At 49.8% G+C, this 23,105-nt stretch overlaps 2 protein-coding genes and 1 pseudogene across 2 annotated transcripts in view; 1 reads left to right on the top strand and 2 right to left on the bottom strand.

Annotated features, from left to right (window-relative positions):
• LOC141182677 (uncharacterized) overlaps window positions 1-5,787 on the bottom strand; it is a 57,210-nt gene extending 51,423 nt beyond the window's left edge. Inside the window, exon 1 of the mRNA XM_073660829.1 lies at window positions 5,732-5,787. The gene's annotated coding sequence lies outside the window, so the exon portion shown is untranslated. The remainder of the gene's footprint in view (window positions 1-5,731) is intronic.
• LOC141182572 (uncharacterized) overlaps window positions 1-23,105 on the top strand; it is a 449,915-nt pseudogene that overhangs the window by 155,499 nt on the left and 271,311 nt on the right.
• LOC141182573 (uncharacterized) overlaps window positions 1-23,105 on the bottom strand; it is a 258,948-nt gene that overhangs the window by 16,947 nt on the left and 218,896 nt on the right. The gene's annotated exons all lie outside the window — the stretch shown is intronic.

Raw genomic sequence — 23,105 nt, 5'->3', positions numbered from 1 at the left:
TCCAGTTCAACCTTCCTTATCTTTTTATACATCCTACAGTCTTGTTTGCTTTTGTGGCTGCTGCTTGACATTAAGTACTGCTGCTCAGCTTACTTGTACCCAGAATACCCAAGTCCTTCTCCTGTTCTGTAGTCCCAAGTATACTCCCATATAATGTATATGCAGCAACAGAATTACTCCGACCTAGTTGCATTACTCTACATTAAACCTCATCCGCCAAGTGTTTGCCCATTCAGTCATCTTATCCAGATCGTTCAGCAATATCATAATGTCAAGATCAGATTTTAACATTCTACATAGTTTGATGTCGTCAGCAAAAACTGACACTTTACTCTCAATCCCATCCCCAAGGTCATTAATAAAGAGGTTAAAAAGAATCGGTCCTCGTTCAGATCCCTGCGGCACCCCACTGCTGACTATATCCTAAAATGTAGTATATCCCTCCATGTTTGTCACCCAGTCATGGCTTTCATCCAGCTAGGTTTCCGTAATACCCACAACATCGTATTCTGTGACCGATATAAGAGTCTCCAGTTCATTCATTTTGTTTGCGAGACTTCTTGCATTTGCCAGCAGACATTTAATATTATTAGCACATTTATTACACCTACTCAGCTCCCTACTTTCCTTGCATATCCCAGCCCCTCCTAGATCCTCATTCACCCTACTACCTCACTCCCATCTTGTCCGTGTGCCACAATACACGCTGCCGACCAATCAGAGGCCATCAGATGAAGTCAGCGTACACGTGACTAGAGGCGCATGGAAGTGACATCATGTGCTCCAGTCGCTTGCACGCTGAAGTCAGCAGCCAGCTCCATAAAAATATGCAGCGCGACAGAGTGAAGGCGAGTATAATGTGTTGTTTTTTTTTTAAATCAATGAGTACATGGTACCCTAGGCCATAGTACTACATGCACGACTGTGGGCTGTGCATTACGCTACATGCACGACTGTGGGCTGTGCATTACGCTACATGCACGACTGTGGGCTGTGCATTACGCTACATGCACGACTGTGGGCTGTGCATTACGCTACATGCACGACTGTGGGCTGTGCATTACGCTACATGCACGACTGTGGGCTGTGCATTACGCTACATGCACGACTGTGGGCTGTGCATTACGCTACATGCACGACTGTGGGCTGTGCATTACGCTACATGCACGACTATGGGCTGTGCATTACACTATATGGAGGACTATGGGCTGTGCCTTACGCTACATGGAGGACTATGGGCTGTGCCTTACGCTACATGGAGGACTATGGGCTGTGCATTACGCTACATGGAGGACTATGGGCTGTGCATTACGCTACATGGAGGACTATGGGCTGTGCATTACGCTACATGGAGGACTATGGGCTGTGCATTACGCTACATGGAGGACTATGGGCTGTGCATTACGCTACATGGAGGACTATGGGCTGTGCATTACGCTACATGGAGGACTATGGGCTGTGCATTACGCTACATGGAGGACTATGGGCTGTGCATTACGCTACATGGAGGACTATGGGCTGTGCATTACGCTACATGGAGGACTATGGGCTGTGCATTATACTACATGGAGGACTATGGGCTGTGCATTATACTATATGGAGGACTATGGGCTGTGCATTATACTATATGGAGGACTATGGGTTGTGCATTATACTATATGGAGGACTATGGATTGTGCATTATACTATATGGAGGACTATGGGCTGTGCATTATACTATATGGAAGACTATGGGCTGTGCATTATACTATATGGAAGACTATGGGCTGTGCATTATACTATATGGAAGACTATGGGCTGTGCATTATACTATATGGAAGACTATGGGCTGTGCATTATACTATATGGAGGACTATGGGCTGTGCATTATACTATATGGAGGACTATGGGCTGTGCATTATACTATATGGAGGACCATGGGGAGTGCATTATACTTCTGCTATGGGGTCCCATGACTTCTAAGTTCGTACATGGTAAGTATAAGGCTATGTGCCCAAGATGCAGAAATGCTGCATATTTTTTCCGCTTCTCCCTGGCAGGAAAAAGGCGTGCTGTTTTTACATGCGTTTTTCCCGCCAGGTAGAAGCGTTTCTCAAATGTTTTTGCATGCATTTCTGCATGCAGGTTATCAAGCGCTTTTCCAAGCGATTTTAGCATCACTTGGAAAAGTGCTTGACAACTTGTTCACACTATATAAATCCATGCAACAGGCATGGATAGTAGTGTGACCAAGTTAGTTAAAAAAAAAAAAAAGAATAACAATGGTAAAAAATAAAGAAGATTATACTTTCCTTCCGATGTACTCCCGGTGTTTTCTCCGCTCCGTCCGGTGTCTTGGGCGGCTCCCGGTGGTGTGAAGGACCTGTGATGACGTCATTGAGTCATGTGACAGGTCACATGACTCAATAACGTCATGGCAGGTCAGTCACAACAACGCAACCCATACAGCAGACCAGACGGAGCGGAGAAAACACCGGGAGGACATCGGAAAGTAAGTAGAATCTTTTTTTTTTTTTATTTTAAATTCTTTTTTTTACAGGTTCTATGGTACCTGGGTCTGGAGGAGAGTCTCCTCTCCTCCAGACCCGGGTACCATCCGCACATTGAACCGTGTGATATCAGCATGTGCAGATGCAGTGATGCGGATGTCATGCGGTCCAATGCAAGTCAATGGCGGCGATTACGCTGCGTGTTTGCAAAATTAATGGACATGTTGCGTATTTTTCCGCAATGATAATCCGCAGCGGAAATTTCCGCAGCATGTACACAGCACATGCGGATTATCATGGGGGAACATGGGGCAAGTATTACCAAGAGTTTTATAAGTGTTTTCGCTGCAGAAATTCTGGAGCAAAAACGCTTGAAAAACGCATAGTGGGCACGCAGCCTAGGGCTGCGTGCCCACGATGCGTTTTTGGTGCGTTTTTTGGTGCAGATTTGCAGCGCAGAAAAGACATTCTGCAAGTTCTGTGCACATGGTCAGGATTTTTTCTGCGCGGATTTAACTCGCAGAAAAAATCCTGACATGACCAATTATTGTGCGTTTCTGCATGCAGATTTGCCTATACAATGCAAATGCATTGGGAAAAAAAAAAAAAAGCGTCAAAAACGCATGTAAAAACTGCATGCGTTTTTCTGCCAAGGAGATACAGAAATGCTCAGGAAAATTTCTGCTTCATTTCTGCATTGTGGGCACTAAGCCTAAGGGTCCGTGCCCACGATGCGTTTTTCAAGCGTTTATGCTGCGGAATTTTTGCAGCGGAAACGCTCGGGAAACGCTTGGCAATCCTTCCCCCATGGTCCCCAATGGAATTCTGCACTTTCAATGCCCATGCTGCGGGTTTTTCCACAGCGTTTTTGATGCGCTCAAAAATCAGCAGCATGTCCATTATTTGTGCGCTTACGCATGCAGAATTGCCATCTAAAATACATTAGAAAACGCATGGCAAATCCACATGTGCAAAACGCGCGAAAAACGTGTGTCAAATTCCGCATGTGTTTTTCCGGGCAAGGAGATGCAGAAATGAAGCAGAAATTTTCTGCATCGTGGGCACATAGCCTTATAGTTCATTTTTTTTTCTATACATTAAACGGGGGATATATATACCAAGATAGGGGACATATCAGGATGAAGGGGGAGGGGAGGGTCAGTCGAAATCTTTGCACCGGGGCCCATCAGACCCTAGTTACACCACTGATTATAAGGTGTGTGTGTGGGGGGGGGGATTATGGCACTATGGGAACATTATACTGTGTGAGGGCATCATACATACTCCATAAGGGGCATAATGGGGGCATTACACTGTGTGGGGGCATCATACATACTGCATAAGGAGCATAATGGGGGCATTACACTGTGGGGGGCATCATACATCCTGCATAAGGGGCATAATGGGGGCATTACACTGTGTGGGGGCATCATACATCCTGCATAAGGGGCATAATGGGGGCATTACACTTTGTGGGGGCATCATACATCCTGCATAAGGGGCATAATGGGGGGCTTTACACTGTGTGGGGGCATCATACATACTGCATAAGGGGCATAATGGGGGCATTACACTGTGGGGGGCATCATACATCCTGCATAAGGGGCATAATGGGTCATTACACTGTGTGGGGGGCATCATACATCCTGCATAAGGGGCATTACACTGTGTGGGGCATCATACATCCTGCATAAGGGGCATAATGGGGGCATTACACTGTGTGGGGGCATCATACATACTGCATAAGGGGCATAATGGGGGCATTACACTGTGTGGGGGGCATCATACATCCTGCATAAGGGGCATAATGGGGGCATTACACTGTGTGGGGGCATCATACATACTGCATAAGGAGCATAATGGGGGCATTACACTGTGGGGCATCATACATAATACATTTAAGGGCATACTGGGGGCATTACACTGTGGGGCATCATACATAATACATTTAAGGGCATAATGGGGGCATTACACTGTGTGGGGGCATCATACATCCTGCATAAGGGGCATAATGGGCGCATTACACTGTGTGGGGGCATCATGCATCCTGCATAAGGGGCATTACACTGTGTGGGGGGCATCATACATACTGCATAAGGGGCATAATGGGGGCATTACACTGTGTGGGGGATCATACATACTGCATAAGGGGCATAATGGGGGCATTACACTGTGTGGGGGATCATACATACTGCATAAGGGGTATAATGGGGGCATTACACTGTGGGGGGGCATCATACATCCTGCATAAGGGGCATAATGGGGGCATTACACTGTGTGGGGGCATCATACATCCTGCATAAGGGGCATAATGGGGGCATTACACTGTGTGGGGGCATCATACATACTGCATAAGGGGTATAATGGGGGCATTACACTGTGTGGGGGATCATACATACTGCATAAGGGGTATAATGGGGGCATTACACTGTGGGGGGGCATCATACATCCTGCATAAGGGGCATAATGGGGGCATTACACTGTGTGGGGGCATCATACATCCTGCATAAGGGGCATAATGGGGGCATTACACTGTGTGGGGGCATCATACATCCTGCATAAGGGGCATAATGAGGGCATTACACTGTGTGGGGGCATCATACATCCTGCATAAGGGGCATAATGGGCGCATTACACTGTGTGGGGGCATCATGCATCCTGCATAAGGGGCATTACACTGTGTGGGGGGCATCATACATACTGCATAAGGGGCATAATGGGGGCATTACACTGTGTGGGGGATCATACATACTGCATAAGGGGCATAATGGGGGCATTACACTGTGTGGGGGATCATACATACTGCATAAGGGGTATAATGGGGGCATTACACTGTGGGGGCATCATACATCCTGCATAAGGTGCATAATGGGGGCATTACACTGTGTGGGGGCATCATACATCCTGCATAAGGGGCATAATGGGGGCATTACACTGTGTGGGGGCATCATACATCCTGCATAAGGGGCATAATGGGGGCATTACACTGTGTGGGGGCATCACACATCCTGCATAAGGGGCATAATGGGGGCATTACACTGTGGGCCAGTAAAGGGGTCCTGTACTATGAGAACAATACGTTTCCTCCCTTCCTGTCTCCATAGTTGGGTCCTATGTATCTATTACAGGAAACAGAACAAAAACCTTATGATTCTTATAAAGGGGCAACACAAGACCCCAAAAGAGTCTCCGTGCTGAAGGGGTTAATGCCTCCTGCGCCCAGTAATGGGGTCTCCACATACCTCCACCTGCAGAGCCGCCACCACATATATGGCTGCTCTGTGCGCACAGGAGCTGTGATGAGGTCACAGGAGGGGAGGAGTCAGGGGTCACATGATCAGGGGCCTCAGTGGATGCAGGACTCTGCTGTGCTGGTTGTCATGGTGCTGGATGAGCTGAAGTTTATGTGTGGGGTCAGGAGGGGTTTACAGTGTGGATGTAGCAGAGCCGTGTGTATACGAGGCGTACGAGGTGTACGGAGCTGAGCCGCGCGTGTACGAGGTGTACGGAGAGGAGCCGTGTGCGTACGAGGTGTACGGAGCGGAGCCGTGTGCGTACGAGGTGTACGGAGCGGAGCCGCGCGTGTACGAGGTGTACGGAGAGGAGCCGTGTGCGTACGAGGTGTACGGAGCGGAGCCGTGTGCGTACGAGGTGTACGGAGCGGAGCCGCGCGTGTACGAGGTGTACGGAGCGGAGCCGTGTGTGTACGAGGTGTACGGAGCAGAGCCGTGTGTGTACGAGGTGTACGGAGCGGAGCCGCATGTGTACGAGGTGTACGGAGCAGAGCCGTGTGTGTACGAGGTGTACGGAGCAGAGCCGTGTGTGTACGAGGTGTACGGAGCGGAGCCGCGTGTGTACGAGGTGTACGGAGCGGAGCCGCGTGTGTACGAGGTGTACGGAGCAGAGCCGTGTGTGTACGAGGTGTACGGAGCGGAGCCGCATGTGTACGAGGTGTACGGAGCAGAGCCGCGTGTGTACGAGGTGTACGGAGCGGAGCCTCGTGTGTACGAGGTGTACGGAGCGGAGCCGCGCGTGTGCGAGGTGTACGGAGAGGAGCCGTGTGTACGAGGTGTACGGAGCGGAGACGCGCGTGTGCGAGGTGTACGGAGAGGAGCCGTGTGTACGAGGTGTACGGAGCAGAGCCGTGTGCGTACGAGGTGTACGGAGCAGAGCCGTGTGTGTACGAGGTGTACGGAGCGGAGCCGCGCGTGTACGAGGTGTACGGAGAGGAGCCGTGTGTACGAGGTGGATGTAGCGGAGCCGCGTGTGTACGAGGTGTACAGAGCAGAGCCGCGCGTGTACGAGGTGTACGGAGCAGAGCCGCGCGTGTACGAGGTGTACGGAGCGGAGCCGCGTGTGTACGGAGCGGAGCCGCGCGTGTACGAGGTGTACGGAGCAGAGCCGCGCGTGTACGAGGTGTACGGAGCAGAGCCGCGTGTGTACGAGGTGTACGGAGCAGAGCCGCGTGTGTACGAGGTGTACGGAGCAGAGCCGCGTGTGTACGAGGTGTACGGAGCGGAGCCGCGTGTGTACGAGGTGTACGGAGCGGAGCCGCGTGTGTACGAGGCGTACGGAGCGGAGCCGCGCGTGTACGAGGTGTACGGAGCGGAGCCGCGCGTGTACGAGGTGTACGGAGCAGAGCCGCGCGTGTACGAGGTGTACGGAGCAGAGCCGCGCGTGTACGAGGTGTACGGAGCGGAGCCGCGTGTGTACGAGGTGTACGGAGCGGAGCCGCGTGTGTACGAGGCGTACGGAGCGGAGCCATGTGTGTACGAGGCGTACTTAGCGGAGCCGCGTGTGTACGAGGCGTACGGAGCGGAGCCGCGTGTGTACGAGGCGTACGGAGCGGAGCCGCGTGTGTACGAGGTGTACGGAGCGGAGCCGCGTGTGTACGAGGTGTACGGAGCGGAGCCGCGTGTGTACGAGGTGTACGGAGCGGAGCCATGTGTGTACGAGGTGTACGGAGCGGAGCCGCGTGTGTACGAGGTGTACGGAGCGGAGGCGCGTGTGTACGAGGCGTACGGAGGGGAGCCGCGTGTGTACGAGGTGTACGGAGCGCAACCGCGCGTGTACGAGGTGTACGGAACGGAGCCGTGTGTACGAGGTGTACGGAGCGGAGCCGTGTGTGTACGAGGTGTACAGAGCGGAGCCGCGTGTGTACGAGGTGTACGGAGCGGAGCCGCGTGTGTACGAGGCGTACGGAGCGGAGCCGCGTGTGTACGAGGCGTACGTAGCGGAGCCGCGCGTGTACGAGGCATTCGTGCGGAGCCGCGCGTGTACGAGGCGTACGGAGCGGAGCCGCGCGTGTACGAGGCGTACGGAGCGGAGCCGCACGTGTACGAGGCGAGCGGAGCTGGCCGTGTACGAGGCGTACGGAGCGGAGCCGTGCGTGTACGAGTCGTGCGGAGCCGGGCGTGTACGAGGCGTGCGGAGCGGAGCCGGGCGTGTACGAGGCGTGCGGAGCGGAGCCGGGCGTGTACGAGGCGTACGGAGCGTAGCCGGGCGTGTACGAGGTGTACGGAGCGGAGCCGCGCGTGTACGAGGTGTACGGAGCGGAGCCACGTGTGTACGAGGTGTACGGAGCGCAACCGCGCGTGTACGAGGTGTACGGAGCGCAACCGCGCGTGTACGAGGTGTACGGAGCGGAGCCGCGCGTGTACGAGGTGTACGGAGCAGAGCCGCACGTGTACGAGGCGAGCGGAGTCGGGCGTGTACGAGGTGTACGGAGCGGAGCCGTGCGTGTACGAGGCGTGCGGAGCGGAGCTGGGCGTGTACGAGGCGTGCGGAGCGGAGCCGGGCGTGTACTAGGCATACGGAGCGGAGCCGGGCGTGTACGAGGCGTACGGAGCGGAGCCGGGCGTGTACGAGGCGTACGGAGCGGAGCCGCGCGTGTACGAGGCGTACGGAGCGGAGCCGCGCGTGTATGAGGCGTACGGAGCGGAGCCGGGCGTGTACGAGGCGTGCGGAGCCGGGCGTGTACGAGGCGTGCGGAGCGGAGCCGGGCTTGTACGAGGCGTGCGGAGCGGAGCCGGGCATGTACGAGGCGTACGGAGCGGATGCTGCCCCTCTCCAGGAGCGATCACAGCAGCACGGCATGAGACGTTCTTGTACTACACAGACTGTCTTGTCAGAACACAGCTCGTCAGGACATAGCCCTGACCTCCAGCGACAGCCGGACAGTCCCATTGGATCGGGGACGGTTGGGAGGTTTCTGTATATAAGTTGTGGGTGATAATTGTAGAATTATTAATGTCTTATCATAAAAGGATGTACCGGAGTGTTTGTGCCGGGGTCCACATGCATGTAGGGGTTGAGGCGGTGCTGGCTGTATTATGCAGACGGCATCTGCCTGTAACAGTAGTAACCAGAAACTACTAGAAACTCTGCACCAAAATGAAGCAAATCCTTATTCTGGGACCTTCGCCTTGTACGTAACACCCCCGGATCCGGTACAAGCCGGGCAGATGTTCTCATTCATGTCATTTTCTGCTTAAGGTTCTGCGGTTTTCTGGCCAACTATAAAAAAGAAAAAGCGTAAAACAATATTTGTTTCTGCTGCATTGACATAAGTACTATCTTTCATTACATATAAATCTATTACACGTCGGGTCAATGCTGTAAAGGACAGTAAAGTGCCAGAAACTTGTAACTACTGATCTCTCCACAAGAAAAAGCCGACAACTCCATCAATGGGATCATTTTATAAAATTAGGTCTTCGCAAGATGAAAATGGTCTCACAAACCACATTTTTTTTTTAAATGTTCATAAAAAAAAACAAACAAACAAAAATAATAATAACCTTACTTTGATTTTTTCCCCATTTTTCAATACTTTATGTGCTAAATTGAATGTTGAAATTCCAGACAACAACTAGTCCCACAAAACACAAGCCCTCCGTCTATGTGAATGAAAAAACAAAGTTATATTTATGGGGAAAAGGGAGGAAAAAAACAAAAAATTGCTCTTGTCAGAATAATGTAATTGCTATATATATATTTTTTTAAAATTGAATAATTTTACCCCAAAATTGTGATCTGTTATAATATTATCATTCTTCATGCGAGATTAATCATTAGTCTGTGAATAAATCCAAACATCTGGGAGATGTAGAACAATATATCTGTGATTCTCTTCTGCCGGGATAAGCGCCTCCTTTCTGTCCTTTCTGTGATGGAGAAAACGCTTGAAAGATTCAGAAAGTCCGATGAGTTTTTGGAGCTTATTGTAAAGGGCCTTAATGACGACCTGGGAAAGAAACCACCAGAAACAAAGGATCCAACCAGGTAAGTTCTAATGATCCCATCTGATAAAATGATCAGCTTTATTTCCATGGGATTGTTCTGTAGGAGAGATGGGACCTGCAGCATTTTGATCCTGAACTTCACTATGTATAGATGTAGCAAAGCTTCATGTGACAATTCACACAGCGCATTGATAAATTGTCTCAGAAGGTTAGCTCTCATAACAGAATTAAGATCACTTATAGTGGAACTAAACTTACAATTTGTTTTCAGAATTGTGAAAATTCTGGCACTTTGCAAAGCACTTCATTAGTTTCTTTGGCGTCATATCCATAAAATGATGATATTAAAGTGGCCTCCAGACCCTGCTTTTCCCCAGTGCAGGAGCGTTGCTGGGGTCCTAAGAGATCAGGGACCCCAGCCCCAAAGTACATGTTTCCCCATATAACCTCCCTGCCACTTAAAAGAGGATTTATACATATATAATTACAGTATACCACTGCTGCTAATCTAAAATACATTATACAAAGACCAATATTCCCAAACTTACTACTATACAAGGCCAAAATGATCCTGCTATACAATGTCCTCTACCATCACCACCACATAGTGAGTCCATATATGAGAGAAAACCCCGCAGGGTAAAAGACCATCAAAGGAGTCCAGGGAGTATAAAATCTATCATATTTATTCAGCAATAGAAAAATAGGATGATGGGGGAAGGGACACAACACATATGTGATTGTTAGACATGTAAGCAAAAAAAAGCAAGGCACGCAAGGAAGAGGCCATTCCAGGTATAATGGCTGTCTATAGTATCATCATGGGTATACTAAAATATCCCAAAATAGACACCGCATATATTCCACTGGGGGCAACAGTCATCATATGCAGGTGCATCTCACTAAATTACAATATCATCAAAAAGTTAATTTATTTCAGTTCTTCAATACAAAAAGTGAAACTCCTATATTATATAGAGTCATTAGAGACAGAGAGATCTATTTCAAGTGTTTATTTCTGTTAATGTTGACGATTATGGCTTACAGCCAATGAAAACACTAAAGTCATTATCTCAGTAAATTAGAATAATTAACAAAAAACACCTGCAACGACTTCCTAAGTGTTTAAAAATGTCCCATAGTCTGTTTCAGTAGGCTCCACAATCATGGGGAAGACTGCTGACTTGACAAATGCCAAGAAGGCAGTCATTGACACCATCCACAAGGTCCCAGAGTTCCAATTTTCCTTTGGAAATCAAGGTCCCAGAGTCTGGAGGAAGAGTGAAGATGCCACAGTCCAAGCTGCTTGAGGTCTAGTGTGAAGTTTCCACAATCAGTGATGGTTTGGGGAGCCATGTCATCTGCTGGTGTAGGTCCACTGTGTTTTATCAAGACCAAAGTCAGCGCAGCCATCTACCAGGAAATTTTGCAGCACTTCATGCTTCCCTCTGCCGACAAGCTTTTTGGAGATGGAAATGTCATTCTCCAGCAGGACTTGGCCCCTGTCCACACTGCCAAAAGTACCAATACCTGGTTTACACACAACAGTATCACTCTGCTTAATTGGTCAGCAAACTCACATGACCTTAACCCCATAGAGAATCTATTATAGAGAATCTATGGGGTATTGTCAGGAGGAAGATAAGAGACACCAAACCCAACAAAGCAGAGGAGCTGAAGGCTGCTATCAAAGCCACCTGGGCTTCCATAATACCTCAGCAGCCACAGTCTGATCGCCTCCATGCCACTCCGCATTGATGCAGTAATTGATGCAAAAGGAGCCCCGACCAAGTATTGAGTGCATTTACTGAACATACATTTCAGTAGGCCAACATTTCGGATTTTAAAAACATTTTTCAAGCTGATGTTATAAAGTATTTTAATTTACTGAGATAATGACTTTTGTGATTTCATTGGCTGTAAGCCATAATCAGTGGCGTACCGCCAATGGTGGCAGGCCACACCACTGCTATGGGGCCTGTGAGCCTCGGGGGAGTGAGGAGGATAGGTGAGTATTGGGGGGGTGGGAGGTTGCGGCGGTGGAGGAGCGGGCACACGCAGTAGCGGCTGCTGTAGCTACCACGTGTGCCCGCTGCTAAAGGGACACAAATATTCCCTCTTCTCCACTTCCATGGGCGTGGAGAAGAGGGAATATTCATTCTCTTTAGTAGCGGGCACGGAGGAGCGCTGAGCCGTGGCTCCTGCTTACAGTGCCCGCTACTAAAGAGAATGCATATTCACGCTTGTCAACTCTCATAGTCCCGGCGTGGAGAGGAGTGAATATGCCGGCAGCAGCAGCTCACCTCGGCAACTGAGGGCGCACGCTGCTCAGATACCAACATGAGCTGCTGGCAGACAGAACACAGCAGCTTTGGAGCAGAGGTGAGGAAGGAAGGTGAGTATAAGTGTTTATTTTTTGTGTGTGCAGTGATGGGGCCACACATACCAGGATTAGGGGGTGAGGAGGCCATACATACCAGGATTGTGGGATGACGGGGCCATGCATACCAGGATTGGGGGATGAAGGGGCCATGCTTACCAGGATTGGGGGATGAGGGGGCCACACATACCAGGATTGGGGGATGAGAAGGCCACACATACCAGGATTGGGGGATGAGGAGGCCACACATACCAGGATTGGGGGATGAGGAGGCCACACATACCAGGATTGGGGGATGAGGAGACCACACATACCAGGATTGGGGGATGAGGAGACCACACATACCAGGATTGGGGGATGAGGAGGCCACACATGCCAAGATTGGGGGATGAGGAGGCCACACATACCAAGATTGGTGGATGAGGAGGCCATACATACCAGGATTGGGGAATGAGGAGGCCACACATACCAGGATTGGGGGATGACGAGGCCACACATGCCAAGATTGGGGGATGAGGAGGCCACAGATACCAAGATTGGTGGATGAGGAGGCAATACATACCAGGATTGGGGAATGAGGAGGCCACACATACCAGGATTGGGGGATGACGAGGCCACACATACCAGGATTGGGGGATGAGGGGGCCACGCATATCAGGATTGGGGGATGAGGGGGGACACGCATACCAGGATTGGGGGATGAGGGGTGCCATGCATACCAGGATTGGGGATGAGGGGGGCCATATATACCAGGAATGGGGGATGAAGAGGCCATGCATACCAGGATTGGGGGATGAAGAGGCCATACATACCAGGATTGGGGGATGAGGAGACCATTCATATTAGGATTGGGGATGAGGAGACCATGCATACCAGGATTGGGGGATGAGGGGGGCCATGCATGCCAGGATTGGGGGATGAGGGGTGCTATGCATACCAGGATTGGTGGATGAGGGGTGGCCATGCATACCAAGATTGGGGGATGAGGGGAGCCATGCATACCAGGATTGGGGTTGAGGGGTGCCATATGTACCAGGATTGGGGGATGAGGGGTGCCATACATACCAGGATTGGTGATGAGGGAGCCATACATACCAGGATGGTGAAATTTTCCAGTAGCTGCTGCATTTCTCGCCCTAGGCTTATACTCAACTCAATACGTTTTCCCAGTTTTTTTGTGGTAAAATTAGGGGCCTTGGCTTATACTCGGCTCGTCTTATTTAAAACATACGGTATTTTAAAATCAGTGAGTACGTGGTGCCCATAATACTGCAGGACTGTGTGGTGCATTATACTATATGGGGGCTGCATTTTACCCTTTGGGGTGTGAAATATGCTGTATGGAGGACTATGGGGAGTGCATTATATTCTATTGAGGACCATGGGAAGTTCATTATAGTATATGGAGGATTATTGGGGGTGCATTATACTATATGGAGGATTTTGGAGGGTGCATTATACTATATGGAGGATTATGGGTGGCATATTATACTATATGGAAGTCTATGTGGGGCCATTATGATATTTTGAGGGCTATGTGGGGGGCCGTTATACTGTATGAAAGCAATTATACGGTGTGAAGGTTTGTGTGGGGTCCATCATACTGTTTGGAGGGCTGTGTGGGGCCATTATACTGTTTGGAGGGCTAGTGTGGGCCATTATACTGTATGGAGGGTTGTGTGGGGCCATTATACTGTTTGGAGGGCTAGTGTGGGCCATTATACTGTATGTAGGCCATTATACTGTATGGAGGGCTGTGTGGGAGTCACAGTTGGGGGAATCATACTGTGTTAGGGTCACCATACTTTGCCTTGGGAGTTGAAGTGGGGTACAATAAGGTCATTATACTGTTCATGTAGAGGCTAATGTGAAGGAATGCACCATGGGGGTATCATACTGTGTTTGGGGGGCACTTTTATTGGCATCATACTTCATGGGGGCAATGAAAGAGGGATCTAGGACTTCAGTAGGAGGAACATTAGAAAAGCGAAGTAAAGGCTGGAAAGTTGTGAGATCGGCTCTTCTGTGACACAGACAAATATTTAGTTATTTTTTTGGTGGGGGGTCCAATTAGAGCTTCTGCTATGGGGTCTCATGATTTCTATGTGCGCCCCTGGCCATAATCATCAACATTAACAGAAATAAACACTTGAAATAGATCACTTTGATTGTAATGACTTTATATAATATATGAGTTTCATTTTCAGCATTGAAGAACTAAAATAAATAAACTTTTTGCTGATATTCTAATTTAGTGAGATGCACCTGTATATATAAGGGGTGTGGGTGCCATCATGCTATAAGGGGCTATGGGAGTCATCATGCTATATATAAGGGGCAGTGGGGCCATCATATTATATAAAATGGGGAGTGGGTGCCAGAATACAGTTTATAAGGGGCCGTGGGGCCATCATACAGTATGAAGGGAGCTGTAGGGGCCATAATATAGTTTACAAGTGGGTGTGGGGGCCATCATACAGTATATATTGGGCTGCGGGGGCCATCATACAGTACTGTATATATGGGGCTGTGAGGGCCATTATACAGGATATAGGGAGTTGTAGGGACCATCTTGCCAGTTATAAGGAGTTGTTGTGGACCATCATACAGAGCATAGAGAGCTGTGGGGACCATCAGACAATGCATAGGGAGCTGTGGGGACCATCATACAGTGCATAGGGAGCTGTGGGGACCATCATACAGTGCATAGGGAGCTGTGGGGACCCTCATACAGTGCATAGGGAGCTGTGGGGACCATCAGACAATGCATAGGGAGCTGTGGGGACCATCATACAGTGCATAGGGAGCTGTGGGGACCATCATACAGTGCATAGGGAGCTGTGGGGACCATTATGCAGTGCATAGGGAGCTGTGGGGACCATCATACAGGGCATAGGGAGATGTGGGGACCATCAGACAATGCATAGGGAGATGTGGGGACCATCAGACAGGGCATAGGGAAATGTGGGGACCATTATGCAGTGCATAGGGAGCTGTGGGGACCATTATGCAGTGCGTAGGGAGCTGTGGGGACCATTATGCAGTGCATATTGAGCTGTGGGGACCATTATGCAGTGCATAGGGAGTTGTGGGGACCATCATACAGTACATAAGGAGCTGTGGGGACCATCATACAGTGTATAAGGAGCCATGGGGACCATCATACAGTGTATAAGGAGCCGTGGGGACCATCATACAGTGCATAAGGAGCTGCGGGGACCATCATACAGTGCGTATAGAGCTGTGGGGACCATCAGACAATGCATAGGGAGCTGTGGAGACCATCATACAGTGCCTAAGAAGCTGTGGGGACCATCATACAGTGCATAGGGAGATGTGGGGACCATCATACCGGGCATAGAAAGATGTTGGGACGATTATGCACTGCATAGGGAGCTGTGGAGACCATCATACCGAGCGTAGGGAGCTGCGGGGACCATCATATAGTACATAAGGAGCCGTGGGGACCATCATACAGTGTATAAGGAGCCGTGGGGACCATCTTTTAGTGCATAAGGAGCTGCGGGGACCATCATACAGTGCATAGTGAGCTGTGGGGACCATCATACAGAGCGTAGATAGCTGTGGAGACCATCATGCAGAGCGTAGATAGCTGTGGGGACCATCATACAGTGCATAGGGAGCTGTGGGTTCCATCATACCGAGCGTAGATAACTGTGAGGACCATCATACAGATCATAGAGAGCTGTGGGGACCATTATGCAATGCATAGGGAGCTGTGAGGACCATCATACAGTGCATGGGGGAGCTGTGAGGATCATCATACAGTGTCTAGGGAGCTGTGGGGACCCTCACACAGTATCTAAGGAGCTGTGGGGACAATCATACAGTGCATAGGGAGCTGTGGGGACCATCGTACAGTATCTAAGGAGCTGTGCGGACCATCATACAGTGTGTAGGGAGCTGTGGGGACCATCATACAGTGTATAGGGAGCTGTGGGGACCATCATACAGAGCGTAGGGAGCTGTTGGGACCATGATACCAGTGCATTTGGAGCTGTGGATACCATCATACAGTGCATAGGGAGCTGTGGGGACCATCATACAGGGCATAGAGAAGTGTGGGGACCATTATGCAGTGCATACGGAGCTGTGGGGATCATCATACAGGGTATAGGGAGCTATGGGGATCATCATACAGTGCGTAGGGAGCTGTGGGGAACATCATACAGTGCGTAGGGAGCTGTGGGGACCATCATACAGAGCATAAGGAGCTGTGGGGACCATCATACAGTGTCTAGGTAGCTGTGGGGACCATCATGCACAGCGTAGATAGCTGTGGGGACCATCATACAGTGCATAGGGAGCTGTGGGTTCCATCATACAGAGCGTAGAGAGCTGTGGGGACCATCATACAGTGTGTAGGGAGCTGTGGGGACCATCATACAGTGCATAGGGAGCTGTGGGTTCCATCATACAGAGCGTAGAGAGCTGTGGGGACCATTATGCTGTGCATACGGAGCTGTGGGGAGCATCATACAGGGTATAGGGAGCTGTGGGGATCATCATACAGTGCTTAGGGAGCTGTGGGGACCATTATACAGAGCGTAGATAGCTGTGGGGACCATCATACAGTGCATAGGGAGCTGTGGGTTCCATCATACAAGGCATAGGGAGCTGTGGGGACCATCATATAGAGCATAGAGAGCTGTGGGGACCATTATGCAATGCATAGGGAGCTGTGAGGACCATCATACAGTGCATGGGGGAGCTGTGGGGATCATCATACAGTGTCTAGGGAGCTGTGGGGACCCTCATACAGTATCTAAGGAGCTGTGGGGACAATCATACAGTGTGTATGAAGCTGTGGGGACCATCATACAGCGTCTAGGGAGCTTTGGGGACCATCGTACAGTATCTAAGGAGCTGTGGGGACCATCATACAGTATATAAGGAGCCGTGGGGACCATCATTCAGTGCATAAGGAGCTGTGGGGACCATCATACAGAGCGTAGATAGCTGTGTGGACCATCATGCAGAGCGTAGATAGCTGTGGGGACCATCATACAGTGCATAGGGAGCTGTGGGTTCCATCATACAGTGCATAAGGAGCTGTGGGTTCCATCATACAGAGCATAGAGAGCTGTGGGGACCATTATGCAATGCATAGGGAGCTGTGAGGACCATCATACAGTGCATGGGGGAGCTGTGGGGATCATCATACAGTGTCTAGGGAGCTGTGGGGACCCTCATACAGTATCTAAGGAGCTGTGGGGACAATCATACAGTGTGTAGGAAGCTGTGGGGACCATCATACAGCGTCTAGGGAGCTGTGGGAACCATCGTATAGTATCTAAGGAGCTGTGCGGACCATCATACAGTGTGTAGGGAGCTGTGGGGACCATCATACAGTGTATAGGGAGCTGTGGGGACCATCATGCAGAGCGTAGGGAGCTGTTGGGACCATGATACCAGTGCATATGGAGCTGTGGGTACATCATACAGTGCATATAGAGCTGTGGGGACCATCATACAGAGCATAGGGAGCTGTAGAGACCATCATACAGTGCATAGGGAGCTGTGGGGACCATGATACCAGTGCATATGGAGCTGTGGGTACCATCATACAGGGCATAGGGAGCTGTGGGGACCATCATACAGTGCATAGGGAGCTGTGGGGACCATCATACAGTGAATAGGGAGCTGTAGAGACCATCATACAGTGCATAGGGAGCTGTTGGGACCATGATACCAGTGCATATGGAGCTGTGGGGACCATCATACAGTGCATTGGGAGCTGTGGGGACCATGATACAGTGCATATGGAACTGTGAGTACCATCATACAGGGCATAGGGAGCTGTGGGGACCATTATGCAGTGCATACGGAGCTATAGGGATCATCATACAGGGTATAGGGAGCTATGGGGATCATCATACAGTGCGTAGGGAGCTGTGGGGAACATCATACAGTGCGTAGGGAGCTGTGGGGACCATCATGCAGAGCGTAGATAGCTGTGGGGACCATCATACAGTGCATAGGGAGCTGTGGGTTCCATCATACAGAGCATAGAGAGCTGTGAGGACCATTATGCTGTGCATACGGAGCTGTGGGGACCATCATACAGGGTATAGGGAGCTATGGGGATCATCATACAGTGCGTAGGGAGCTGTAGGGAACATCATACAGTGCATAGTGAGCTGTGGGGACCATTATACAGAGCGTAGATAGCTGTGGGGACCATCATACAGTGCATAGGGAGCTGTGGGTTCCATCATACAGGGCATAGGGAGCTGTGGGGACCATCATACAGTGTCTAGGGAGCTGTGGGGACCATTATGCAATGCATAGGGAGCTGTGAGGACCATCATACAGTGCATGGGGGAGCTGTGGGGATCATCATACAGTATCTAAGGAGCTGTGGGGACCATCATACAGCGTCTAGGGAGCTGTGGGGACCATCGTACAGTATCTAAGGAACTGTGGGGACCATCATACAGTATATAAGGAGCCGTGGGGACCATCATTCAGTGCATAAGGAGCTGCGGAGACCATCATACAGTGCGTAGATAGCTATGAGGACCATCATACAATGCATAGGGAGCTGTGGAGACCATCATACAATGCATAGGGAGCTGTGAAGACCATCATACAGTGCACAGGGCACTGTGGGGACCATCATACAGAGCATAGGGAGCTGTTGGGACCATCATACAGAGCATAGGGAACTGTGGGGACCATCATACAGTGTCTAGGGTGCTGTGGGGACCCTCATACCGTATCTATGGAGCTGTGGGGACAATCATACAGTGTGTAGGAAGCTGTGGGGACCATCATACAGTGTCTAGGGAGCTGTGGGGACCATCGTACAGTATCTAAGGAGCTGTGGGGACCATCATACAGTGTGTAGGGAGCTGTGGGGACCATCATACAGTGTATAGGGAGCTGTGGGGATCATCATACAGAGCGTAGGGAGCTGTGGGGACCATGATACCAGGGCATATGGAGCTGTGGGTACCATCATACAGTGCATAGGGAGCTGTGGGGACCATCATACAGTGCATAGGGAGCCGTGGAGACCATGATACAGAGCGTAGGGAGCTGTGGGGACCATGATACAGTGTATAGGGAGCTGTGGGGACCATTATGCAGTGCATATGGAACTGTGGGTACCATCATACAGGGCATAGGGAGCTGTGGGGACCATCATACAGGGTATAGGGAGCTATGGGGATCATCATGCAGTGTATAGGGATCTGTGGGGACCATCATACAGTGCGTAGGGAGCTGTGGGGACCATCATACAGTGTCTAGGGAGCTGTGGGGACCATCATACAGAGCGTAGGGAGCTGTGGGGACCATCATACAGAGCATAGGGAGCTGTGGGGACCATCATACAGAGCATAGGGAGCTGTGGGGACCATCATACAGTGTCTAGGGAGCTGTGGGGACCCTCATACAGTATCTAAGGAGCTGTGGGGACCATCATACAGTGTGTAGGGAGCTGTGGGGACCATCATACAGTGCATAGTGAGCTGTGGGTTCCATCATACGGAGCGTAGAGAGCTGTGGGTTCCATCATACAGAGCGTAGATAGCTGTGGGGACCATCATACAGTGCATAGGGAGCTGTGGGTTCCAGCATACATGGCATAGGGAGCTATGGGGACCATCATACAGAGCATAGAGAGCTGTGGGGACCATTATGCAATGCATAGTGAGCTGTGGGGACCATCATACAGTGCATGGGGGAGCTGTGGGGATCATCATACAGTGTCTAGGGAGCTGTGGGGACCCTCATACAGTATCTAAGGAGCTGTGGGGACAATCATACAGTGTGTATGAAGCTGTGGGGACCATCATATAGTGTCTAGGGAGCTGTGGGAACCATCGTACAGTATCTAAGGAGCTGTGGGGACCATCATACAGTGTGTAGGGAGCTGTGGGGACCATCATACAGTGTATAGGGAGCTGTGGGGACCATCATACAGAGCGTAGGGAGCTGTGGGGACCATGTTACCAGTGCATATGGAGCTGTGGGTACCATCATACAGTGCATAGGGAGCTGTGGGGACCATCATACAGTGCATAGGGAGCTGTGGGGACCATCACACAGAGCGTAGGGAGATGTGGGGACCATGATACAGTGCATATGGAACTGTCAGTACCATCATACAGGGCATAGGGAGTTGTGGGGACCATTATGCAGTGCATACGGAGCTGTGGGGACCATCATACAGGGTATAGGGAGCTATGGGGATCATCATACAGTGCGTAGGGAGCTGTGGGGACCATCATACAGTGTCTAGGGAGCTGTGGGGACCATCATGCAGTGTATAGGGAGCTGTGGGGACCATCATACAGTGTCTAGGGAGCTGTGGGGACCATCATACAGTGTGTAGTGAGCTGTGGGACTATCATACCATATACAGGGTGCTATGGGGGCACTCAGGACATTATTTCTTTTAAATGGGTGCATCATCAGAAATTTCTTCTTTCACCACCCCGAAATCATCGTCCATAGACTTGAAGAAGAACTTTGTAGTTGGGTGTAGTTTGATTGTGGCTTTAAGGGGGCATTATTACTTAAAGGGGATACTCAACAGTATTTGTTGCTTGGAGGGAACACTTCAGATATTGAAACTTTCATAAGAGCATATCTGGCATTATTACTTGCTAGGTAGCACAGTGGGGTCTTTACTACTTTCTATGGGACGCTATTATTTTTATAGGTCCCCTCTATCTGGCACACAGTCTTTGTAGCATTAATTGGTGGAGGGTAATCATAGTAATGACATAATTTTTGAAGTATTGAGGTTCCTATTCCACGTCGGAAGAGCAGGCAGCATGGGGAGGTTGTGCAGGGTGGGAATAGATGGGGACGGTGCTGGAAATGTGAGAAGTCAGATGGTCTTTGTACAGTGTGTTTTTTATGTAGAGGCAATGGTCATATCATAATACTATGTACTCACTGTGTAGTGTTGATGGTAGAGGGCATTGTGTAGCGGGATTATTATTGCCTTGTATAGAAGTAATTTGGGGAATATTGGTCTTTCAGTTGTGTATTTTAGGTTAGCAACAATGGTGTACTGTAATTATAGATGTATAGGTCCTCTTTTAAGTGGCGGGGAGGTTGTATGGGGAAACACCTACTTTGGGGCTTTGGCCCCTGATCTTTGAGGACCCTAGCAACGTCCCAGGATACAGGGGATATCGGGGGGGCACAAAGTGTTCTGGAGGTTTCCTTTACAGTATGAAGCATTTTCCACACAGTATCCTTCCTGTGTAATATACTCCAGGACTGGTGGGGCGCACTGTCGCTCCCTATTTCCCCATAACTCGGCCTCGGCACTGCAGCGCTGATCAGCAGGTCTGCTTACTTGTTCTTCGGTTTCGAGCACTATGTCTTCCACTACTGGCGCCCTTGAACCCTTGCACTCGTGACTCCCACTAGTACATCATATTCAGTGCTGCTTTGGGGTCCGTAACTCGGCGTCCAATCCAAGGACCCTTCTCTGTAAGGCCACTCTGTCTCATCGGTCCAAAAAAGTCGGGCGCGCTTCATGGCCGCCTCATATAGAATGAATGGAGCAGCATTTTAGCATGCGTACCACCGTTCCAATCTAAAGAGGATGAAGGTTCCTGTAGATTGGAGCTTGTTTTCCTTGGACAACCCCTTTAATTTTTCACACCCTGTTTCTGCATTAAGTCTATTTTTTGGTAAATATTCGATGACCTGGTGTAACTTGTGATGTGTTGTTGTTCACCTGAGGTTGTATTGACCTCATTTTATAACTTCTAAGGACCAGACTTTTTTTAATATATCCTGAATAGAACACAATAGAATTGTATGGAAAACATTATTGTGTTCTTCACAATTCAAGGCGACGTGTCCTTATGAGATCTTTTTCTTGAAGGTATATGGCCCTCAGGTTCTTTATCACCATGCAATCTGAAGAGCCAACTTAGACTAAGAGTGGCCACCACTGGGCATACACCATGGTGCAGCAAGGGCTAGCAATCTGTCCCTCCAATTGTGTGGGTACTTATTGCTTAGGGAATGTCAGTCCAATTCTTCTTTTTAAGAGGGTTCACTGTCTGTGCATCTCTGTGCCCGAAGAATATTAACCTGGTGTTACTGTATTACTGCTGTTCCAAGTGGCAAGCACATGGTTCTCTTAGAGACAGGGCCCTTGTTTAAACCCAAGTAGACTTGAATTGGAAAGGCCACTGGTCTGGAGCAGGACTCTGGTTGTGGACGGTGATGGCGGCATGCACGGTTTCTATGTACGTGTCTGTGTGTAGTCAGAAAAGCATTTCAGTGGTGGCCTAATAACTGCAAGGAGCGACGGAGGTGTTGGACAAAGGTAAACGAGTGGCTGCAGAACGGTTGGTAAATGTGGCCACTTCATGGGAATATTGGCCACTGATGACTGAGGCCTCCCTCCTGGTTTGGTCCTGGAGCCCCCCGGCCACTTGTTGAACATCTTTCCTGTTTTTTACTGTTACACAAGCCCCTGTGTCTCCTGTATTCTGCGGCTGCGTCCCGTTCTTCAGTCTTCTTTCTGTAGCATGGTGTGTACGACGTCCTGGATGCAATGTTACTGCTCCATCACAGACTGAACCCCAGAACAATTGTCATGGAATTTGGTACCAGAGTTCTCTCTGTGTATGGAGCCCCCATATTTTGTGATTACTCTTATCATTCTCACTGTGTAAGGTGAAATCCAGGAGAAAAAAACACACAAAACAATATATATATATAATTAATTTTTTTATTGAAATAGCAATAAGCAACATTGTAATGAAAATATTACTGGTCCTTTAAGAAATTAAACTATGGTCACAGTCACTCTCAGATTGGCCCTGGTGGAGACCACAAAACGAGCTGCGGTCATTGGGGACCACCTGAGAGTCATTGGGACCCAAAGATCCAGAAGAAGGCAAAGAAACCCCCCAAAAGAATTCTGATTCAGGGGGGAAAAAAATTCCTTCCTGACCCCATTTCTGGCGATCGGATATTTCCCTGGAT

Source organism: Phyllobates terribilis, unplaced genomic scaffold (genome assembly GCF_046119375.1).
Source record: "Phyllobates terribilis strain yellow unplaced genomic scaffold, ASM4611937v1 Scaffold_35__1_contigs__length_13245226, whole genome shotgun sequence".
NCBI classification, from domain to species: Eukaryota; Metazoa; Chordata; class Amphibia; order Anura; family Dendrobatidae; genus Phyllobates; species Phyllobates terribilis.
The sequence above is the reverse complement of the archived record's forward strand: the minus strand, read 5'-3'. Positions and strand labels throughout refer to the sequence as shown.